The sequence below is a fragment of the Canis lupus genome, chromosome 1 (genome assembly GCF_003254725.2).
Source record: "Canis lupus dingo isolate Sandy chromosome 1, ASM325472v2, whole genome shotgun sequence".
In the NCBI taxonomy this organism is placed as follows: domain Eukaryota; kingdom Metazoa; phylum Chordata; class Mammalia; order Carnivora; family Canidae; genus Canis; species Canis lupus.
The window spans coordinates 110,681,029-110,703,653 of NC_064243.1; the positions used below are offsets into that span (position 1 = coordinate 110,681,029).

At 52.9% G+C, this 22,625-nt stretch overlaps 1 long non-coding RNA gene across 1 annotated transcript; it reads left to right on the top strand.

Moving 5' to 3' along the window:
- Positions 1 to 143: 143 nt before the first annotated feature.
- Positions 144 to 21,853, top strand: LOC125755011 (uncharacterized). Its single transcript, XR_007410431.1, has 3 exons — positions 144 to 4,892; positions 18,640 to 18,857; positions 19,817 to 21,853. It is a non-coding gene; the product is annotated as an uncharacterized LOC125755011 (long non-coding RNA).
- The last annotated feature ends 772 nt before the right edge of the window (positions 21,854 to 22,625 follow it).

Below are 22,625 nucleotides of genomic sequence, written 5' to 3' on the forward strand. Positions count from 1 at the left end.
CAGAGTCCGGGCTACGGGGCCCGGGGTGCGGGGTGGGGTGGGATGGGGTGGGGTGGGGTGGGGTGGGGTGGGCGGTCTGGCTGCCCCTTCCCCCCCACGTTCCCCTCCCCTCCGGGCGGGCTTGGTGGGTGGGGAACAGGCCGGGCGGGTTGGGGGCATGACTCAGAGGCCGCCCGGAGCTGGGGGGCGGGGCGGGGCGGGCCTTCCCCGAGGCCCCGCCCCCGCCCCTTCTCTCCGCCCCGGGGAGGGGCCGCCTCGGCGCGGGGCTTTCCCGGATTTCCCTTGGGGCGGGGCCGTCGCTGGGGTTGAGTCCGGGTCACTGAGTTACGGGAGGCCAAGGGGGAGGCTTTGGGGATTTAGGGGGGGGCGCGGAGGAATGGGGGCCGCACTACGGATCTGTCCAGGGGGCACACAGGCCCCCCGGGTCTTTTAGCGCCCCCCGTATCTGCAACGCTGTCCCTCCATCCCCGTCTCCGGCCCCGCCCCCATCTCTTTTTGTCTCCCGATCTCTGCCTGTGTCTCTGGGCCCCTGAAAGTCGGTGTGGGGCCCCGGCCCCCCGGGAAGGGACTTTGCCCAGGACTCGAGCCCCGCCCCAAGTGGATCGTTAACCCGGGATGTGAGGAGCAGCTGTGGGCAGAGAGAGGCCTCACCCCTTCCCCCTTCTCTGCTTTCTGCCTCTCTCTCTGGTCCCGCCCCCCACCCTCTCCTTGGCCCATGTAATGGGGAAACAAGGCCTGGGGCTTGCCCCCTGTGGGACCTCAGACAAGTCTTTTGTCTTGGGACTCAGTTTGGCCTTCTGGCAAATGGGGTCAGTGTCCACCCCTGCCTCCTCATGTTGGGGGAGCTTCACCCGGGGAAGAAGTGAAGGAGTTAGGTTGGAAAGTTTGGGTGCTGCTGTTCGTGTCCCCCCAGACCTCACCTGTGGGGGACTCTCAAACAGCGCAGGGTGGTATATGGAGCATCACCCCACTGCACAAAAGGGGAAGCTGAGCCTCCGGGGGGCGGGGCTTGTCAAGGTGGTGACCCTACGAGGTAGGGGTTGGAAAGACACCCAAGTTCCTCCTACTCCCCTGTCTCTCTGTAGCAGGTGGAAGAATGGCTTTGGGCCTAGGCAGGACTGGCAGAGAGAGAGAGAGAGAGAGAGTGCTGGCGGTGCTTAGTCTGAGGATGGATGAAGGATAAAAGTCTGAAGGAGGAGGCTTGGAAGGAGGAAGACAGGTCTGAGAGAGTACATGGTCTCAGGGAACGGGAGAAGGGAGAGAGAAAGGGTCTGAGGGAGGAGGTGAGGGGTTGAGGGAGAGCATGAATGTCTGAGGGAGGAGGGTCTCAGAGAGGTGAAGGAGTTCTGAAGGAGGAGGCACTGTCTGAGAAGAACCAAGAAGAGAGCAGCTCTGAGGGAGGAGCAGAGTTGGGGTGGGGGGTGTTCTGAGGGAAGAGGAGCTTTGAGGGTGAAGACCTGAGGCTCTGAGGATGGACAGCATGGTCTGAGGGAGGAGGAGCAGTTTGAAGAGGGCCTCCCTGGGGCAGACGGAGGAGAGGCGAGGAGAGGCGTGCTTGGGACCAAGTGGGACCCAGGGAAGGGAAGAGAAGGGAGGCCTGGAGTCAGCCCCGCCCTGCAGCTGTCTAATTTCCCAGAATCTTCTACTGCTCAGGAAAGTCCCAGCTCCCTCAACCACCTCCCTCCAGTGTCGGGAATGGAGGATGCGGAACCAGGATGGCTGCCCCCTCCTTTCCCCCCTGGCTCCTTGCACCCCCGGCGGGGAGAACTAGGGTCTCCCCTCTCTGGCCTTGAGCTCTGGAGGCCCCCTGCTGGCAGGGGCAGTCCCCGATGAGTCCCAGAAACTTCCCAGAGAGAGCCTGGAAGTCCTGCATGGTGTCTAACCACTTTCCCTCATGCAGGCCGCCCTTTGTAACTGTACTGTATCTGTATTTGGATATTTGTATCCAAAGTTTTTCCTCCCTCCTACTGCTTCTTCCCTTCTCATCCTCCCCCACATCCCTCCCTGGTGGGGCAGGGAAGGAAGGGCCAAGATTGTACCCGTTAAAGGTCCTGAGAAGGAAGAAAGTTCCATCTAGAAGGCTGTGGGCCTGGGGCAGCTTCCTTGCTCTTGGGGCCTTTCCAGACCCTGGGCTCCCATCGGCTTCATTCCTGGGCCTTTTGCTGTTCTGATGCTTGCTCCCCGCTGAGGCCTGGGTGCAAGTCCTGTCTTCTGTTTTCATGAGCTGTGTGACTTCCAACGCACTTACTTGACTGTATCCACAAAGCAGACTAAATCAAGAAACTAGTGCTTCCATCCCACAGGGCCTGGTGTGTAGGAAGTGCTGGATGCAACGTGGCTGCAATTATTATTAGTCTTATTATAACCACAGGAACAATAATTTTTATCATTACCAATCAGTCACGAAGTCTCCACAGCTGGACCCATTTCATTGAGGAAATTAGGATCCTTCCTGATGGGCTTGGGGACCTGGGTTTGAGGCCCAGCTCTGCTGTGTCTGAGCTGTGTGACCTTGGATGGGTGCCTTTCCCTCTCTGCACCTTTGTTGTGACTTTATAGGTGGGGGGAGTTAACAGCTCCTGCCTCACAGGATCGCTGAGCAGATGGAGGCCAGGGGTGCAGAAGGAATGAAGGAATGAATGCCGCCCATTCTTGTCTCCATAGTGCCTGCCTTAACTCATCAGGCCAGGCCTTCCTTGTCACCCCTCTCTATCCAGAGATGAGATAAGATGGACCCATTCACTGTGGGCTGAACTCCCACTAGGAACTGGCCCACTTGATCCTCTTGATACATTGTGAGGAAATCCACCCCACCCCCCCCCACACATTTTACAGAGAAAGAAGCGAGCAGAGAGGAGTGAGGTCACTGCCCAGGGTCATATGGCAGGACACGCATGGAGTGGAGGGAGTATCGAGACGTTCTGCCAGATCTCTGTGTCCCCTGATTGCTGCCTGCGCTGACCTGGGAGGGGCAGCCAGTCCCAGAGACAGCTGTTAGAGACCTCTCCTCTCACAGTTAGAGACCTCTCCTCTCTAATTCCAGACCCCTCTCCCCTGGGCAGGAATGACTTAGAAGGGGAAACAGAGACAAAAAAGGCAAAGTTGTGGTTGGAGATTTGCAGGATCTACAGTCTTTATTTTTTTGTTTTTGTTTTTTTTTTAATTTTATTTATTCATTCATGAGAGACACAGAAAGTGAGAGGCAGAAACACAGGCAGAGGGAGAAGCAGGCTCCATGCAGGGAGCCTGACGTGGGACTGGATCCTGGGTCTCCAGGATCACGCGGTGGGCTGAAGGCGGCGCTAAACTGCTGAGCCACCCAGGTTGCCCATTTTTTTTTTGTTTTTGTTTTTTAAAAAGATTTTATTTATTTATTTGAGAGAGAGAGAGAGTAGGGGAGAGAACAAGCAGGGGGAAGCAGCAGAGGGAGAGGGAGAAGCAGAGTCCCTGCTGAGCTGGATCCCAGGACCCTTGGATCCTGGTAACGTGACCTGAGCCCAAGGCAGATGCTTAACCCACTGAGCCCCCCAGGGGCCCCCAAGGGTCTGCAGCCTTTCTGCACACTGCTCTGCTGCCTCCAGGCACAGGGAGGTGGAGCTGATGGAGGGAAGGTCACAGTGCAGTAGGAAGGTATAGATTTAGATTTAAGAGAGAATCAGAGAGAGAGAGCAAACAAATGTACAGAAAGAGGAAATCAGACCTGAGCCTGGAACTGGTGGGCCCTGCCCAAGGTCCCACAGCTTGGGGCTGGAAGTCTACCCTAGGTCTGCAGACAGCTCTGCTCCCAGAGGCGGCCCCCACCCCACCCCCAGGAGTGAATGCAGGCCAGCTTCCTGCAGCATGGCCTGTACCTCCTGGTTCCTCCCCACCCTGGGGCCTTGGCAGCTTCTGGAACCCCTGGCACCAAGAAGGATCAGCCCATCTGGGGCCTTGGCCAAAACTTAATCTTCCCCTTTCTCCCTCTTGCTGGGTCTGCACGCACGACGCTGAGTCAGAGGATTGCAACATCTCTCCTCAGGCTTTGAGACCAGACACCCTCTGCCCCATGTGCTGCCTTGATTAGACAGAGGTGATGCGGTGGGAGAGATCTATGGATCTTGGCATCTGCCCTGGGTTGGGGGGTTTGGGAAGGTCAGAGGGGTTCCAGGGGGGTGATGGTAGACAGCTGGTAGGCAGTGTCATGCTGGGCCTCAGTGTCCTCATCTGTACATGGGGCTCACTATCTAACTGGGTTCGAATCCCCAGCTCTGTCACTTACCAGCTGTGTGACCCTGGGCAAATGACTTACCCTCTCTGAGCCCCAGTTTCCTTGTCTATAGCATGGGGGCAAAACAGTGAATCCTCACGAGGTTGTTGTGAGGGTCACAGGAGTTAATGCACATCAGCCCAAGCTGGCAGAGAGTAAGGTCTCAATAAATGGAAGGTTTCATTTTTCCATGATGGCTATTATTAATATAGTATGGGAGGGGCTGCCACAGAGGCACGGAGCTTGGATCCTCCTTCAAGAAAAGACTTGTGGCATGGCTGCCAGGCGTGCAGATGGCTGGCCGACAGCCTCCCACAGTTGGCTCATCCAAGTTCCGCCTCAGCTTGCCAGTCGGGGACACCATCTCCTGGGCAGCCTCTGGCTGTTGACTGAGCCAGGCGAGGTTGGGGGTCTGGTCATTTCTGCCTACTGTGGGGCTCCTCTACTGGGCAGTCTTTGCTGCAGGAGCTCCCCCTGGGGCTGACTTGGTGGCCTGATGGTCCCCTCCCCCCTCCCCAATCCTGTTTTCCTCTTCCCTTCCTCACAGATTGTTCTCCCTAACTTTTTGCCCTCCTGACTCTAAGCTTCTGCTTTCTGGAGGACGGGATCCGGAGATGGTTGGACTTTGGAGTCAGACAATCTGAGCGTGAGTATCGTCTTTGCCCGGATGGCTTTGGAGAAGCATCTGATCTCTCTGAGCCTCAATTTCCCCTTCTGAGTCAGGAGAATAGTAACGTGATGGCTGAGAGGCTCCCGTGAGTCAGCAGTAAAGCCTTTGGCACACTTACCTGGCACAGATACGTCATGCTCATCCACTGGGAGGGAGACAAGTCTGGGTCTACCTTCCATGCTGCCAGTTTCTGGCTATGTGGCCTCTGGCAAGCTTATGCCCTCTGAGCCTGTTCTGTAAGGTGGGGATGGACCCCGTCCTTCCCAGGGTAGGGCCCCGGTGGAGTCAGGTGTGGAAAGCCCCGGGCAAGCTTGGCACCGAGGAAGCTCAGTAGCAGGCTGGTGTCATCTCTGTGACTGCCTTGAGGGGCTGAGCCAGGGATGGTAGGTGAGCTGCAGGGCAGGCATGTCTGACCCCCATGGGGCCCTGGTCTTGGGCTGACGGATGAAGGGAAGTCCCAGGGCTGGGAAACCATGGTGTCCTCCCGTAGAAGCTCCCTGATTCTAGGATACACCACAGAGGTGGGAGGGGAAGCCCTCATTCAGCGGGCAAGGGAGGAGGGAGAGTGAACAAGAAAAAAGGCTGGGTGGGGGAGGTGCTGGCTGCCTCCTTCATCAAACTAGAGCTCCCCAAGGCTGGGAGGAAGACCTCCACCATCAGACCAGGAGGTCCTTGAGGTGGGGACCTGTTCCCCCATTAGTGTAGGAGTTCATCGAGCCTCAGAGTTGCGTTCTTTCTCCTTCATCAGATCAGGATCTCCCTGACAAGGAGGGTGTGACACCTCTGCAGATTAGCTATCTCTAAGAGTGAGCGATGCCTCTCCTATCAGACCCAGAACTCTCCCTGGGTGGGTGGTTCAGGGAATGCCTCTCGTTAGACTGCGAGTTCCTGGGAGAGGACGTGGCATGTTACCCGCATCTGTCTAGGACAGTGGTTCTCAATTGAGGGGAGACCTTTTGCCCCTTTCCAGGGGACATTCAGACGATTATTAGACTAGACTAGAGCTTCTTGAAGATAGTGGGCATGCCTCCACCATCATACTGAAGTTCCCTGAGAGTGACTCCTCCATCAGACTCTCTCACTGAGTCGCACAGCTTGAGTCGGCCATTGACCCAGAAGCCCTGTGAGAGTGAGATTAATCTTGTCCCCAATATTAAATATGAGGCGTGAATTACCCAAGAGGTTGCCTGCCTCTTCCATCAGGTTAGTGCTTGCCTCTAGAGACTTGAGTTGGGGAAGTATCTCTTTCCCATCAACCTAGCTGCTCCCTGAGATGCGGGCAAGCCTCCCCCAGTGAACCTGGAGCACCCTCCCTTTCCAAACCTACTCCCCAGGGCAGGGCACAGAGCCCATCCAGGACGAAGGGACAGCACCCTCCCTGAAAAGCCAGCCTTTTTTTCCTGGAAGTCGACATCTCCCCAGCCTGAGGCCACAACCACCCCTGCGGCCACCAGGGCCTAAAAATACAGATGCAAAAGTTCCCTGGGCTCCTGGGAAAGCCAAGATCACGCCAGGCTCTTCCTCATTTGAGCCAGGGCCACAGTGGACTCACCTCCCCCGTCCCATTGTAGGGGCCACCCCCGCCCTCCAACACCGTCCCAGGAGAGTGAGGAACAGGGGTCTGTGTCCCCCTCACCTCACTTTGTTGCCAGGCGGAAGCAAACCCTAGCACGGCTGCCTCTCAGCTCTGCAGCCCTGTCTGGGCGGGCTGTCTGCACATCTAAAAGCGTGGGGCTGGCACCAGGCATTATGAGATCCCCATGGAGGAACCTGGCTCTGGGCTGGCTGGTGAGAGACTGAGAGACGGGATAAACGGGGCTTCCTATGGTTATGCCCTGCAGGGGCTGCGAGGGGTGGTGGTGGGGTGGCTGTTGGCTTGTGGTGTCTGCTTTGGACATTACCCACCTCCGAACTTGTCACTTTGGCCTGTGGTTATACAGCATCACAGCACATCTGCCACTCACTTCTGGGAAAATCAAATCGCGTTGTGTGTTTCAGATCCCAAATTCTCCTCTTGTGGGTTCTCGCTGTATTCTCCTCCCTCTGGGCTCAGGAACTCTGCCCCCTGGAGAACCAAGTCATCCATGGGGGACCAGAGAGATGTGGAACTGTGGGATTAACAGCAACAACAACAGCAACAGCAACAACAACCCACATATCTTCAAATCATGAAATATAAGGTGGGGAATTGCATAAAATAATAATGTTCCATTTCACGACCTATTATAAAGGGAACAGTTAGTTATGCTCAGAAATGGCCTTTGTGCCTCTTCCAAACCCTAACACTTCCCCTCCCCTCAGAGTAACCCATATCCTTTTATGGTTTTATGGCTTTCTTTTATACCTTCAGTACCTATAAATACACACCTGAGCACTACAGTTTTGAGTTTTTAATAAAGGGATTTTACACTCAATTTTATACCTGTGAGGTGCGTTCGTAGTCTTGTGTCTGTGGGGGTGCCTTAGTTTTCCTGGCTGTATACTATTTTTTTTTTTTTTTTTGCACAATATACCACAATTTGTGAATGCGTCTCCTGTTGATGGGCGTGTGAATGATTTTGACACGTGACTCTTTTGACGACGCTCTGTGCATCTCCTGGTGCCAGTGAGCACCCATTTTCTTGCAATGCCCAAGAGTGAAGTTGTCATAGGATGGGGCAGATGATGGGTATGTGTCCCGTGGTGCAAGATACGGCCAGTTTTCCCATGTGATTGAACCAATTTTTCCTTCATCTCCAACATCTTCTGTGGGTTCTACTTGCCTTCTATCCTTGTCAGCACTAGTTCTGGCCAGACTTTCAAAATATGAGTCACCCTGCATGCATGCGTGTGTGTGTGTGTGTGTGTGTGTGTGTGTGTGTGTTAGAGAGAGAGAAAGCGAGAGAGAGCGTGCAAGAATCTCATGGTGGTTCTAATTTGTAATTCCTGGCTCAATGACAAGGTTGAGTACCTTTTCCTGTGTTCATTGTCTACTGGAATCCAAGCACAACAGAATCTTTACAACAAAAATTCTAGAACCAGAAACTCTTAAGGGTAAAAAATTCCCGAGTCTCAGACTTTCTGGAAAAAGGCGTTCCAGAGTCCTGGGGCCACTTTCCTCATTCACGCAATGGGACAATAAGGGGTCTCTAACTCACAGGGTTAGTTGGAGGATTAAATGAGTTACACACGTGCACCTACAATGGTGCCGGGCGCATGGTGAGTGCTCAGTAAGGGTGGGTTCCCCTGAGGCAGGAATCTTACCCATTTTGTTCTTTTCTGTGTTCCCAGCCCCTAAAACGGGAGGCAGGCTCAATAAATAGTCGCAGAATGAATGAATATAAATCCTAGGATCAAAGGATCAGAGAAACTTGCAACTATGGAACTTGAGGTGCAAAGAACAGTGGAATTTTTTAAAAAGACTTTATTCATGAGAGATACAGAGACACAGGCAGAGGGAGAAGCAGACTCTCTGTGGGGAGCCCCGTGCAGGACCCCAGAATCACGACCCGAACCCAAGGCAGATGCTCAACCACTGAGCCACCCAGGCGTCCTGACCAGTGGAATTTCAGAACCAAGAATGATCAGGTCAGAGAGTCTTAGGAACCAAAGAATGAGAGAAATGCATTCTTGGCAAATCTAAGACTCACTGTCTTAAAGTTTCAGAAATGAGGAAGCTCCAGTGACAAGGGCCCCCTGACTCAGGCCCGCCACTTCTCATTCCCATTGCCTCCTCTCATCCCCCTGGCACGTGTGGATGGATCCTGGGGAGCCTGCTCCCACCTGGGCATCGGCGAGAGAAAGTCCAGGCTCCTGCCACAGAACACCCCCCTGCACCAGGCACCACCTCCCTCCCGCCTTATCTCCCGCTCTGCCCCCACCTACACCCCTGCTTTCAATAGTGGCCTCTCCCCCCACCCTCTTGTCGCCACACACCCTTTCCGAGGCAGCCTCAAAAATACACCTTTCTCAGAGATCCAAACCAGGGCACACGGTAGGTGTTCCATAAACATACTAGAGCCTCAACTCCAGTAGCCTCTCCTCCAGGAAGCTCTCCCTGATTTCTCTCCATAGGCTGGGTCCGGTGCCCTTCTTGGGTTCCCCACCAGAGCCCCAACTGTTCTGGGGTGTCGTGTCCCTGTCTGGGGGCAGCCCAGTCTCCCCTGTGTGTGAGCCCGTGAGGGCAGGCCCGGGGTGTGTATACCCAACAAACACTGAGACCTCAGGGAATGGGTGTGTCAGTCCCATCTGCTTATAGAAAAAGGCTTTCTTATGATGCTCTGAACTGTGCCCCTTGATACGGTCCCCCTGGGACCCAGGGATGGCTCTACTGGCTTTTCTAGGTCAATCAAGGAGTGCCCAGTGGTTCAAAGGGACCTGGGTAAGACCCGCTAGAGCTCAGTCCAGGACCTGCCCTCCTGAGACACAGGAGCCATTGTCAGCAGCGCAGGTCTGTGTCACCAGTTCCACCCTAAAGGCTCACAAAGATCTTCTGTTTTGTTTATAAATGTTCCTTGCATGTACCCGTGTACCCATGGGAGAGATCTGAGACTTCAGCATCCACCCTGAATTCGATTCCTTGTCCCCCCTCATCTCCCTCCTCCTTCACTTGAGGCACAGAGAGGTTAGGGGCTTTGCCTCAGGTCACACAGCCGGGGAAGGGCAAGGGGAGACAATATTTTAAAAATCAACTTTATTGAGGTATAATTTACATATAATAAAACGCACCCATTTTAAGTGTGTACACTGGATGAGTCCTGATAAAAGTTTATAGTCCTATGATCACATCACATGCCAGATACCCAACAATTCCATTGCCAAAAACTACCCCTGTGCTCCTTTGTAGTCAAACCCTCCCTGGATTCCCAGCCTCTGGCAGCCACTAATCTGTTGTTGTTGTTTTAATCTCTATAGTTTTGCTTTTCTAGAATGTCCTAGGAATGGGATCATACAGCATGTAGCCTTTAAAAAATTAAGAAATTTGCATACAGTAAAATTCACTCTTTGTGGTAGACTGTTCTTTAAGCGTCGTAGCTGTGTGCATATGCATTTGTATAGTTACCACCAGAATCAAATTGCAAATGATTTCCATCACCCCCCAAAATCCCCTCATGCTAGTCTTTTGTGGTGGCACCTTTTCCCATCCCACCCCTGGCAACCCCCAGTGATTTTTCTGTCCCTATCATTTGGCCTTTTTCAGAATGTCTTATAAATGGAATAATGTTGCCTTTTGAGTCTGGCTTCTTTGACTCAGCTGAATGTATCTGAGACTGATGCATACGGTTGTGTGTGCCGGTAGCTTGTTGATTTTCATTGTCGCTTGGTATTTGGCTGTGTGGGTGGACCACAGTTTGCTTATTTATCCACCCGTTGAAGGACATTTGGGTTGTTTCCAGTTATTGGTGATTATGAATAAAGCAGCTATAAGCATGTGCATACAGGTTTTTGTGTGACCATAGGTTTTTATTTCTCTTGTGTAAATACCCAGGAATGAAATTGCTGGGTCATATGGGAAGTGTATGTTTAACCTCAGGGGAAATTGGCAAACTGTTTTCCAAGGTGGCTGTTCTGGTTTGCACTCCCGCCAGTAGCGTGCAAGGGTGCTGGTGGCAGAGCTACGATGTGAGTCTGGGTCTGTGAGACAGATCTGAGCTCCTGGCCGGTGGAGCCGCACTTCTCAATCTCTCTCTCTCTTCTTCTCTCTTCTTTTTTTTTTTTTTAAAGATTTTATTTATTTATTCATGAGAGACACACAGAGAGAGGCAGAGACATAGGCAGAGGGAGAAGCAGGCTCCATGCACCGGGAGCCCGATGTGGGACTCGATCCCAGGACCCCAGGATCACACCCTGGGACGAAGGCAGGCGCTAAACCGCTGAGCCACCCAGGGATCCCTCTCTCTCTTTTTAAAGATGTTATTTATTTGAGAGGGAGAATGTGAGAGAGCACAAGCTGGCAGAGGGAGAGGGAGAAGAAGACTCTTTACTGAGCAGGGAGCTCAAAGCAGAGCTCGATCCCAGGAGGCTGGGATCATGATCTGAGCTGAAGGCAGATGCTTAAACGATGGAGCCACCCAGGTGCCCCCTGCCACTCTTCATAAATAATAATTGTGACAAAAGCTCTCTCCATGTGGTTACCATCCACGCAGTTGCTTGCAAAAAAAAAAAAAAAAAAAGAAAGAAAGAAAGAAAGAAAGAAAGAAAGAAAGAAAGAAAAGAAAAGAAAGGAAGGAAGGGAAGAAGGAAGAAAGAAAGAAAAAAATAAGGCACTCCCTGGACGGGAATCTTCCAGAAGTGCTGCTGGAGAAAAAAGTGCAGGGCAGGATCAAAGTGTGTGGCATTGGCATAAACAGGCGAGGGAGGAAGAAATGGATGCACATATTTTCTTGTCTGTGCACAGTGTTTGGAATGAAACACAAGCAACTGGAAACAGCAGGGACCGCGAGGGGGGAGCACATCTGGGGAGGGATGGGGCCCGGGTTCATGGTGGAGAGGTGACTCCTCACTTCCATTTTGTACTTTTTGGATTTTGAGACTTGTGAATGTCTTACCTCTTCAAAATAAACACATACGATCCACTCACTGTGCCAACAGGTATTTCAGGCCCTGTTCTGCTGGCGTACAAATAGGTTTCCAGCCCCCTGGGAGACAGAGTCCAGTCCCCTAGACAGATTGTCAATAAGACAAGGAAAGTAAAGACATCTGCTATTTGCTGTGGAGAAAAATAAAGCTGGCAAGGGACTGGGGTGGGGAGTGGTTTAAAGTGTGTTTTAGGGGCACCTGGGTGGCCCAGTCGGTTGAGCCTCCAAGTCTTGATTTCGGCTCAGGTTATAATCTCAGGGTTGGGAGATTGAGCCCCCCCCCCCCCCCCCCGCTGCTCATTGAGCTCCACGCTTAGAGAGGAGTCTGCTTGAGATTCTCTCTCCTCCATCTGCCCCCCACCCTTTTAAATAAAGTGTGTGTGTGTGTGTGTTTTAAATTGAGTGGTTAAAGGAGGCCCCTATAAGGAGTGATATTTGGACAAAAACATAAAGGAGGTGAGAGAAAGCATGTGGGCATCTGGGGGAAGAGTGTCCTAGACCTAAGGGAACAGCATAGTCGGAGGCCCCGAGGCGAGGCGGTTCCAACTGGCTGTCAGAACAGCGTGGCAGGAGCAGAGTGCGCAGTGGAGGAGTGGACGTGAGCTTGGGGAGACGGGGGTTGCTGAGCAGACCCGGTGGGTCACTGCAAGGAATTCAGCTTTTGCTCAGAGGGAGGTGGGAGCCATGGAGGGTTCTGAGCAGGGAAGGGATGTGGTCTGGTTTGGGCTTTAACAGAGTCCCTCTGGCTACATGTGGGGGGGCAAGGACGGAGGCAGGGAGCCCAGGGAGCCCAGAGAGGGGATTGTAACAGTCCAGGCTACGGGGGCACCTGTAGTGAGGGTTGGCTGGGCCAGGATGGGGGGTGGGGTGGGGCAGCTCAGATGGTGAGAAGTGGCTGAGGTCTGAGGGAGGTCAGAGGCTGTTCGAAGGTGGCACCTCGATACATGTTCTTTCTACCGTAGTGGGAGCTGCATAGAGGGGTGCAGAGGACGAAGACAGGGAGGAAAAGCAGACCTGCTTTGTGGCGATCAGGGAAGACATTCCTGGAGCTGTGATGTTTTTGCAGAGACCTGAAGTGAGTGGGGAAGCGTTTGAAAGTAGAGAGCACAAGGATCTCTTAGAACAAAAGAAAGGGGGGACACCTGGGTGGCTCAGTGGTTGAGCATCTTTCTGCCTTTGGCTCAGGTTGTGATCCCGGGATCCTGGGATCGGGTCCCACATCGGGCTCCCCGCAGGAAGCCTGCTTCTCCCTCTGCCTATGTCTCTGCCTTTCTTTGTGTCTCTCATGAATAAATAAATTTTAAAGATCTTAAAAAAAAAAAAAGGACAGAAAGGAGGGTAGAGGCGAACAGCGGTCAGGTGGCACAGTGCCCAGTAGCTTGTGGCCAGTATTCTGAGGGGCACGGGGGAGCCGTAGCGGCTCCTGCGCTGGGATCGGGGTGATTTTGGGGAAGAGCCCTCTGGCTGTGCAGGGAGAGCAGCTGTGTGGGTGGTTGGGTTGGGAGGGCAGGTGGGTATAGAGGAAGGAAAGTCAATTCCAGAGATTTAGGAGGAAACCTTCTGGGGAAGGGGAGGGATGGAGGGGCCACTATTGGCCACTGTCCCTAGGATTTCTTTGGCATGAACTCAGGGAGTCTTCACAGTCAGCTGGAGAAATATCATACCCTATTCACAGCTGGGGAAACTGACCAAGGCCACACAGTCAGCAGCTGGGGCGGGGAGATTCGAATCCTACCTCACTGCCACTTGCATGGACACAGTGTCGCCAGCCCATCGCCTCCCCTCCCCAGCTCTGAGGGCTCGTCCTTCTGGGGAGTCCCCCTGCTCCCCCACCCCTTGTGGGTTAGGCCACTGCCTCTCCCTCCCTCCTTCCCTTCCCTCAGCCCCAAGCCGAGCTCCAGACTTTAACCCCAGGCCACCAGGTGCCAATGATAAGGGCAGATGAGCGCAGAGGCCAGCGGGCAAAATTCCCCTACTCCTAGTGCCAGGGGAGTTACCCAGGGTGCGGGGAGGGCGGAGGGCAGGTGTGGGGAAGGAGAGCATCTGCAGCCCATGGGGCTGTGCCTCAGTTTCCCTGTCTGTAAATCAGGCACGGTTCCTTCCATGGATAGAAGGCCCCGCAGAGCTTTGCAAGGGTGGAAGAGCCTTCCCCTTTGGTCTAATCAGGAGACAAAAGTTTCCTCAGTCTGATGGAGGGTGGAAATGAGACCCAGCTGGTTGGGGGCATAAGAAGCCCTCAGCAAGTCTGATGGGGGAAGCAGAATTTCCCAAATCGGATAGAGAAGATGAATTACAGTTCCCCGGATGAGCATGTATCTAGTCTGGGTTTCTAGTCTGTTGGGGGAGGCCAGGAGGGGCCATTCTGAGGTGTGAGATGATGAGTTTCTAATCAGATGGAGGAGACAGGTAAACCCCAGTCTTAGGGGAGAGGTAAAAATCCTCCAGTCTGGAAGTGGAGGCGAGGTGCTCGGGTCTGAGCTTGCAGGGTGATGACAGAACGTGTCTGCAGCTCAGCTGGCTCTTTCCTTGGAGCCCTGGGGTCTGGGCGGCCTCCCGGGCTTGAGATCTCCCAGTTACCGGCCCCAGCTCGGGAGGCAGCTCTGCTCCCCTCACCGCGGCGGTCGGGCCGGGCTCTGGGCCTGCTGTGCGGGCGCAGGCCTGGCTGGTGGGGTGCCAGCGCCACCCAGTGGTGGCTGCGGGCCAGGCTTCCCATCCAGAGCTGCAGGACCGCGGAGCCCCCCCAATCCTGCCTCCCTCAGACCCGGGTGCCAGTCTCCTCCACCCTGCAACACCCCACCTGGCGCTTCTGTGGCTTCGTCCTCCACGTGGAAGCTGGGGAACGTCTTTCTGACTTTCTTTCCGAGTCTACCTTTCTGCCTGCCTCTGCTCACAACTTTTCCAGGGATCCGCGTGCACCGGCAGGAAGCCCACACACAGGCCACAAGGCGGGCCTCTCTTGCCTCTCCCAAACCACCTTGTGTTTCAGCGGAAACGTGAGCTGCTTGTTCTACTCAGAACTTACCTTCGGCCCTTTGCACGGGCTGTTTCCTCTGCCTGCAACACCCTTCCCTGCCTCTTTCCCAGCAGGCCTCCTACTACCCCTTCAGGTTTTGGAGTAGATGCCTCCTCCTGCAGGAGGCCCTCCCTGATGCCCCACGTCAGGGTCACAGTCCCAAGGGGCCGTTAGAGGCACTGCTATGTCCCCACAGGGCCTGACACTAACTCCTTACGCCAGGGAATGTTTATTCTAATCAATAAGTGAGAGGCTGAAGAGTTTGCCAGCGTCATCACAGGAGAGTTTAATCAGCGGAGGGAGGGATCCCTGGGTGGCTCAGCGGTTTGGCACCTGCCTTTGGCCCAGGGCGTGATCCTGGAGACCCGGGATCGAATCCCACGTCGGGCTCCCTGCATGGAGCCTGCTTCTCCCTCCTCCTTTGTCTCTGCCCCTCTCTCTCTATGTCATAAATAAATAAATAAATATTTTAAAAATGTTTAAAAAAAAATCAGCGGAGGGACATGGCTATCGAGAAGCTCCAAGGTTCCCTCTTAATCCTGGGCCTTTGCCTGTGCTGTTCCCTCTCCTTGGAACACGGGCATCTGTTGACTCCTGCTCACCCTCTAGGTCACCTCCTCATGGAAGCCCTCCATGCGCCCTGGCTGGGTCAGGTGTCAGGTGTTCCCCTACCCAGGCTCCTGGACTCTCCTATCTCAGCCCTGACCAATGTTGGGTTGTCATCGTCTGTGACAAATCTGTGACAAGTCTGTACCCCATCTGCATCCTGGCAGGACAGGGCCGTGTTCTGTTTACCCCTTGCCTTGTCCTCAGAGCTCAGAACAGAGCCGTCCTGCTGTCAGGAGCTGGCTTTCAATCCCGATGGTCCTGTTTGTGGAGTGTCTTGGGTGAGCTCAGGCCTCCCTCGGAGCCCCAATTTTCCCATGGGAAATGTGGAAAGAATTGCTGGTTCCTCCTCCCCACAACCCCACCACCCCGCCTCCCAGGGCTGCGAGCACTGAGGAGACGAGACCCCGAAGTCCGGAGTTGACCACATGCCGGGTGACTCTGGGTGACCCACTTCCCCTTTCGAGTCCCATCTGGCTGGATAGACGGGTGGCAGGGGCTCTGTCCTGCAGGGACATTTCAGGAGGCTGGCGCGGGGCTTCCCAAGGCGGGAGGGTCAGGGCCAGGCAGAGGGAAGAGGTGTCTGCTGGGTTAGGGGAAAACCAGCCTTCCCCATCATAAAACGGATGACGGAGAGGGAAACAAACACGGCCAGCCCCACCCGGCGTCAGGGGAAGTTGGCGGAGAGAGTAAGAGGCCCCTCGAGGTGGGTGAAAACCACAGTCCGCAACTTATGCCAACTTCCCTCATGGAGCCTTGGGGTCTGGGCCGCTTCCCGGGTCACTGGCCTCTCAACGCCCCCAAACCTTCTTTCCAGCCTCTACCTGCTCAGGCCCAAAGCTTGGAGACCCCTTGACTCCTCTCTTCCCTCCACTGCGTCCTGTCCATCAGCAAACGTTGCCAGCCCCACCTTCAAAATCTATTCTATCCTCCATCTCCATGGCCTCCCTGCCTGTCCCCGACCCAGCTGCCATCACCTCCTGTCTCTACTGCTGTTAGTCACCATCTCGCTGGGCTCCCTGCTCTTATGTCTCCTCCAGACATGTGGCCAGAGGTGTTAGAACCTGAGACAGAGCCTGTCCAGCACCCACCACTCCCCCACCCTGTGACTCCTGCTCAAGGGGACCACCACACGTTCAAGCCATATTGACCTTGAATCTGCTTTCCTGCCTCCTGGGCTTTGCACATTCTGTGCCTTCTGTCTGAAATGCTTTTCCCTGTCAACTTTTTTTTTTTTAATTTAAGATTTTATTTATTTATTCATGAGAGATCCAGGTTGAGAGAGAGAGACAGGGAGAGAGGCAGAGACATAGGCAGAGAGAGAAGCAGGCTCCCTGAAGGGATTAAGAAGCCAAAGGCAGATGCTCAACCACTGAGCCACCCAGGTGTCCCTTCCCTGCCAACTTTCTATCCAGCTCCTCTGAGCTTCAAGGTCCCACCTTGTGGTAGGCTGAGTGACACCCTGGAGGCTCTAGAAGGAACCGGCTCTATTGACACTAAGTTAGGTGATAGACTCACTGTAGCAAACAAAAGAGAGAAAATCCCCACCTCGTGGATCACACACTTCGGTGGAGAAGAAAGTGCACAAGTGAAGAAAGAAATATAGAATATAAAGTTGGGTGTGTGTGTGTCATAAATGCTATGAAGGACAAAGCTATTCGACACTGGGTGTTCAGGGGGCCCTGTGAGGAGGTGACATTCGAGCAGCGACCTGAATGGAGTGACTCGGGTATCTAGGCTAAGAGCATTTTTGGCAGAAAGAAAGGCCAGTGCAAAGGCCCCAGCACAGGAGTTCTGTGGTTTGTTCAAACAATAGCCAGGAGGCCAGTGCGGCCAGAGTGGAGTGAGAGGAGAGGCGAACGATGCAGGCTGTGATCCAAAAGGGAGATGATTCCAGAAATGTGACCTTACTTCTGGGGGCCTGTTTCCTCTTCTGGGGGATGGGAGTGTTGCCACCTGTTTCTGAAGGTAGCTGTGGGAACCCAGGGAGCTCTTGCCTGTGTTTAGCAGCAAAGGTGAGACCCTTTGGCTGCCCTGGTCCTGTGCAACCCTAGGGTGCTGGGATGTCCTCTCTGGACTCTGCACTGTGTGTCAGGCTGGGCTGGAGCTGAGCAGACCATGCTTGGTTCCCAAAGTCTGGCCTTGGCACACCCTGGTGGTGCCAGGAACCCCCACCCCACACTTCTAATCCTTCTCCTTCTTCATGTCTCCTCCCTCCCCTCCTCCCTCCTCCTCTCTCTGCTCACCCTCCTCTCTCTCCATCCTGGATCAACATTCCAGCCCAGGGGAGAAAAAACAGGGCAGGTTTCCTTCCTCTCACTGGCAGGGCTCCAGACAGTGACTGGGCCATTGTGTGTTCTGGCCTCAAGGTCATTCCCGCCCCCACCCCTGCCCTCCCCAGTGCAGAAGGGTTACTTGAGAAAAGGCATCTTAGGTGAGGGGGGAGGAATGGGGGCAGAAACAGGGCAGAATCTGGCCCCCACCCATGGCTAGTGGAATCCAGGGACCCAAGCACCATTCGGGCTTCATGGCTTTGTTGGGATGGTGGGAGGCTGCTCTCAACCTGCTGGGGTAGACGAGAGGCCCAGTCTCAGCCTTCAGCCCGAAACCTGTGTGATCCTGGGCTGGTTCCTGACCCCCCCTTCTGTGTGATCCTGGGCTGGTTCCTGCCCTCTCTGGGCCAATTTGTGGCCCTGCCCCTTCCTGGCTGAGTAGCCTTGGGCAAATTGCCTCCTCTGCTTCCCCCCACTTTCCTTTTTTTGGTCAAAACCTCCCCTGCATCTAGGTCCTTCAAACTTCCCAGTTGACAAAACTCACCCAGGCCATTTATGTAAAAAATTCATTTTCCCGGTCTCTTCTCTGGAGACACAGGTTTCCTGGAGCCAGGTAGGGACCTGGGATGAGTTTTATTTTATTTTTTTTTTAAGATTTATTCATTTATTTTGGGGGGTGGGTAGAGGAGCACAGGGAAAAAGAAACTCTAAGCAGACTCAGCACTGAGCGAGGAGCCTCATGTGGGGCTTAATCCCAGGACCCTGAGATCACCAACTGAGCTGAAGCCAAGAGTTTGACGCTTAACCACCTGCATCATCCAGGCACCCACCCCGGGCTGTGTATTTTTAATAAACAACTAGAAGTTGGGGTAATGTGGCCCCCTTTCAAAGGGAAGCTGTGAGGAACAAGTCAGAAAATCTGTGCTAAGAGCACGTTACCCCGGAGCCAGTCATGATTAGCATCTTGATTCTAAAAGCTCACACGCATTTATTACTTTTTTCTTGGAAGCCACTCTCTGTGATTACAATTTTCAAGCATGTGTGAGTATTGCATCAATCGAGAAGAACCTGTACGGTAGGATTGAGTTCCCCAAGAAGAAGATATTACAGAAAAGTCATTATTTGTGACGTTTCCATGTGCCTGTTGCCAAAAGCTGACACCGACGTTCCAAAAGCATTTACCAAGAACTTCTTTCTGCACTAGATCCTTTACTTGGAGTGACTCTTTTCAACGACTCTAGGCATGGGCCCTAATTTTCTTCTCTTTTTTACAGGTAAGGAAAAGCAATGTGACCCAAGCCCCACAGCTAAACATGGCCAACTCAGCTCTGTCTGGGCTCTGCGCCTGTGCCTTTGACCAGACTGCCCTGCTGAGGAGTGAAGGGGATTTACCAGCAGCCTTGGGAACTGCGGGACCCACAATGAGGATTTTAAGCTCTGCCTCAGTTTTCTCCTCTGCAAAATGGAGAAACTGGCAGCGACGACCCGAGAGGTTGGTTGTAGAAATTCTTTGAGGATGGGTATGCATGCCAAAGGACAATCAATGCTCAAGATATAGGAACAAGTCTTATTTCGTGGTTCCTGTTTTTCCTTCCTGGACTGTTAAATTTTTTAAAAAGATTTTGTTTTTTTATTCATCAGAGACACAGGGAGAGAGGCAGAGACATAGGCAGAGGGAGAAGCAGGCTCCCTGCGGCGAGCCCAATGCAGGACTCGATCCCAGGGCCCTGGGATCACAACCTGAACCAAAGACAGACGCTCAACCACTGAGCCACCCAGGTGCCCCTCTTTCCTGGACTGTTAACAGAAGGGGATTGGACCTCCTGAAGGATTCAGTTCAAGAGCCCAGAAATGCCTAGAAGGACAGGAGCTTTGGTTCTAGGGACATGTGTGCCTCCACCTCCTGAGGATAGGAGATCCGAATGACCTAGAAACCTGAGCTGCCTCCTCCCTGGCTCCCTCCACTGCATCCCTCCGGCTGGCCTCATTCTGCACTGCACAAAGCAACCCCCAGTTGAACACAACCACTGTCTTTTCCAAATCCTTGCTCCCGTGGCTGTAGTGATGTCCCTTTGGACTTAGATGAGAAAGGCCATTTTGTCCAGCTGGGGAAGTGGGAGTTCCAAGGTCTGACACGGCAGGGCCTGCCAGCTGCCCACCTGGGATCCATTCTTCCTCTCTTCCTTGATATCAGGACCCCGAAGTTGTTTGGGGAGGGGGTGGGCAGAGATATCCTCAGGGGAAAGACTACATGTCCCAGCCTCCCTTGTAGCTGGGGTGGCCATGTGACTAAGAACGGGCCAGTCAGGTGTAAGTGGAAGCTGTAGGCTGGGACTCTGGGGAAGTTTCCTTAAAAGGGGCACAGTCTATAACCTGTGTGGGGTTGTGTTTGCCTTTTGTCCACCCCTCCCCCCACTCCCCCACTTCCTGCCTGGGACACTGATGAGGCAGCTCCAGCAGCCATCTTGGACCACGAGGAGACCAAGAGAATGGAAACCCCAAGCTGAGAACGATGGCGCGGAAACCCAGAAGGGGCCGTGTCTCTAGTGACACCACGGAGCCCTGATTGCAGTTCTGAACAATCTGCTTCTGGGCACTTTTCATGTGAGAGAGAAACACCCCTTTGTCCACGTAAGTTCCTCTCACCAGTTTCTCCTTCATCTTATATTGTCGTCTTCTCTCCCTGTCTTGAGTTATGTCCAATCTTTTCCTAGCCACTGAAGAGAAATTCTAACTGAGGTGCCTAGGCACCTGCCCTAAATAGGTCTCTCTGACTTATGTGAACTTGGTGGAGGGGTAGAGCATGGGCACCATTTCCCATTTTGGGGCCTGCATGATGTTGGGTTTAAGAGTCTGGGCCCAAGTCTATCTGCACTTCCTGGAAACCTCATATTGGAGACCACTGAACCTGGTAAGAAGAGCTTTCGAACTCCATGGAGCTCTCTCATCACCTCCTTCAGCCGGGCCAGAAGCAGTGGACAGAACTTCTGGCTGGCTCCTTCCTTCACTGGCCACAACTTGGTCACATGGCCACCTGCAGCCTCACAGCCCTCTGGGAAAGTGAGCACCTGACAGTTTCAGATTCTTTCACAGGAGGCAGTGCTTGCCATCGCCAAAGAGGAAAAGTTGAGTGGCTGCTGGGGAGCTATTCACAGGTACCCCCCACTCTTTTCCCTGATGTATATGCTTATTGTGCATCTACCCAGAAACCAACCTTCTACTGCAACCAGACCAGTTTCTCTTTTATTTATTTGTTTTAAGATTTTAATTTTTTTTTAAGATTTTATTTATTCATTCATGAGAGAGAGAGAGAGAGAGAGGCAGAGACAGAGGCAGAGGGAGAAGCAGGCTCCATGCAGGGAGCCCGATGCGGGACTCGATCCTGGGACTCCAGAATCATGCCCTGGGCTGAAGGTGGCGCTAAACCGGGGCGCCACTGGGGCTGCCCCCTATTTTATTTTAGATATTAGATATGTAGATATGAGTCTTCTTTGTTTCTTATCACACTTGCAAAAAGTTTGTCTAGTCCATTTGCATTTTCAAAGAAGCAGCTTTAGGGGATCCCTGGGTGGCGCAGCGGTTTGGCGCCTGCCTTTGGCCCAGGGCATGATCCTGGAGCCCCAGGATCGAATCCCACATCAGGCTACCGGTGCATGGAGCCTGCTTCTCCCTCTGCCTATGTCTCTGCTTGTCTCTCTCTCTCTCTGTGACTATCATAAATAAATAAAAATTATTAAAAACAAAACAAAAAAACAACAAAGAAGCAGCTTTAGGTTTTCTTGACTAACTCTATGTTTTGTTTTATATTTCATCCACTACTGCTTTTTTTTTTTAAGATTTTATTTATTCATTCATGAGAGACACACACACACACAGAGGCAGAGACACAGGCAGAGGGAAGAGCAGGCTCCAAGCAGGGAGCCTGATGCAGGACTCGATCCTGGGTCTCCAGGATCATGCCCTGGGCTGAAGGCAGGCGCTAAACTGCTGAGCCACCCAGGGATCCCCCACCGCTTCTGCTTTTACCTTTGGGGTTGTGTTTGCCTTGCCTTTTTTTCTTTGGTGTATTTTGTGAATGTTTTCTAGTTTCTTGAGTGGAAAGCTTGTTTTGTTTTGTTTTTTGTTTTTTTTTTTCATCTTCAGACTCTTTTATTTTTAATATTCCCATTGTATTTAATCATTTTAAGGCTATCATTCCCCCCCCTCCAAGGGTGGCTTTGGCCATATCCAACAGGTTTCTATATCTAGTGTGTTCACTGGCATCTGATCCTTGGTACTTTGCGTTGTAATTGCCTCTGTAGTGCAAGATTTATTTAATTTACATTTGAGATTTTTTTTTCAACTGTGTATAAACTTTGGGGGAGAGAGGGCTGTAGCTTTTGACTTGATATCTACTTTCATTGCATTGCTTTTTCAAGTAATATATCACCTACCATGTGACCTTGCATTTGAAGGGTTCTGAGGCTAACAAAATGATTAAAAAATTCTAAACTATCCTAAGCCCACCTTTTTGCTTGTATTTAAACTGAGGGTCTAGTGAATCCATGGCAAATGGTGGATCATAATCTGGATTTTATAATTCTCTTTCTGTTTTTTAACCTCCCGCCATCCCGTCTCAGCGTGGCCGTCCTCAGAAAGGGTCTTTCTTGAAAGTTTCTAGGCAATCTCTCTAGTAAGCCTTTCTATTTCTGCCCAAATGTTTCTTTCTTCTTCAAGCTGAGTCTGTGATCACCATTTCTGACCAACACTAAGAATCTGTCTCCTCTGGGACATCGGAGTAGGGCCTGTGACAGGAGTTAGAAGACACCCTTTCTCTGGTTTCCACTCCCCCTGCTCTCCATTCCTCATCCCCACACTACCCCATTTGCATTTAGAAGATACAGGAGATATTTTTAGGGTTGTGCAGGTGATGTTTGAGAGAGACATGGGGTGAGGGCAATCCCAGGACAATGGAGGACAAAAAGGAACATCTTTGGTTAAATAGAAGGAACCCCTCACAAGAAATTTGGTCATTGCCTGTCCTGAGCAGCCTTGTTTCGGGCCCAGTGGAGTGAGGTGCAGCATAGGGGAAGACCATGTCCTCCAGAACCCAGCTCTGTTTGGTGTCCCAGGAAAGGGGAGCCTTTGGCCCACTGGGAAGCAGGACCATCAGCTATAACCTGAGGAGGGGTGGGAAGAGCCTGAGGCCCTGACACTGAGCAGTAGGGACTTGCCTCACTGTCATTTAGGCATCCCTGTGCATGCATGCACCTAAACTGAG